Below are 1,430 nucleotides of genomic sequence, written 5' to 3'. Positions count from 1 at the left end.
AATCTAATCATTGGCTAAAAGGCATCTAAAGGGTTCAAACTTGGCAGATCACTTGGTAATATCTACCAAGAGCCCTAAAAATGTCCATTACTTTTTTTACATGAAGGTATAACTGACATACAACTTTACATTATTTTCAGGTACATGACATGGTGATTTGATGTTTACATAAACTGGGAAACGATGACCATCTAGTTAACATACAAAAATATGGAACTTTTCACAAATATGTGTGTTATCTTGCACAAGGGCCAGGCTGACTCTGTATTGTTTCAACATGATAGATGTGCTGCCAAAGTGGGCCTCAGTGTCCATAACTTCTGACCACTACATCTTCTAATTCTGAAAAATTTATCATGTACCAATTTCATGCCATTTATAAAAGAAAAAAACAGTCAATAAAAAGATTCATTAAGGGAATGGGAGAATAGCTAAAATAAAGTCTTCAAGGAAATGGTTAAATAACTCATGGTTCACCCATAGGATGAACTACTGCTGCACCTTCAAAAATTATTTTGTGAAGATTGTTTATTATGAAAGTGTTCACAGAGCACTTTAAAAAGGCTGTAAAATGATGTGTATATTATAGTTTCAATTATTAATCATATTAGGAAGTTTTTACATGCAACTATACATGCACCTATGGTTTTTCCAGTAGTCATGTATGGATGTGAGAGTTGGACTGTGAAGAAAGCTGATCACCAAAGAATTGATGCTTTTGAACTGTGGAGCTGGAGAAGACTCTTGAGAGTCCCTTGGACTGCAAGGAGATCCAACCAGTCCATTCTAAAGGAGATCGATCCTGGGTGTTCATTGGAAGGACTGATGCTAAAGCTGAAACTGCAATACTTTGGCTACCTCATGCGAAGTGTTGACTCACTGGAAAAGACTCTGATGCTGAGAGGGATTGGGACAGGAGGAGAAGGGGACGACAGAGGATGAGATGGCTGGATGGCATCACCGACTCTGTGGACATGAGTTTGTGTGAACTCCGGGAGTTGGTGATGGACAGGGAGGCCTGGCGTGTTGCAATTCATGGGGTCACAAAGAGTCGGACACGACTGAGCAACTGAACTGAACTGATACATGCACCCACACACAAGGCTAGAAGAAATACCCTAAAGTATGAAAAGTTTTTCCACATGATGGTATTATGAATATTTTTATCATCTTAATAATTTCTGTCTTTCTAAAAAAAAAAAGTTCAGCAGGAGAGAGCAATTCATATTTTTTCCCAGGCCTTCTATAACCTGTATTGAATGGACCTGTCCAACCCTGTCTTTCATAAAACTTAACATAAAACTGGTCAAACTCACTTTCTCACTGTCCCCAAATGATGCTCTGCTTTCCAAATCAGCCTTCGTTCAAGTTCCATTTCACATGTGTGCTCAAGACAACAAAATTAGCTGAATAGCATTAAAACTTGAACT

At 38.4% G+C, this 1,430-nt stretch overlaps 1 pseudogene; it reads right to left on the bottom strand.

Moving 5' to 3' along the window:
• Nucleotides 1–204: 204 nt before the first annotated feature.
• LOC129549121 (U6 spliceosomal RNA) lies at nt 205–303 on the bottom strand (annotated as a pseudogene).
• Nucleotides 304–1,430: the final 1,127 nt, after the last annotated feature.

The sequence above is a fragment of the Moschus berezovskii genome, chromosome 25 (assembly GCF_049115385.1).
Source record: "Moschus berezovskii isolate FMDL1 chromosome 25, NW_MosBer_1.0, whole genome shotgun sequence".
In the NCBI taxonomy this organism is placed as follows: domain Eukaryota; kingdom Metazoa; phylum Chordata; class Mammalia; order Artiodactyla; family Moschidae; genus Moschus; species Moschus berezovskii.
Note: the sequence above shows the minus strand (reverse complement) of the source record. Positions and strands in the feature narration are given on the sequence as shown.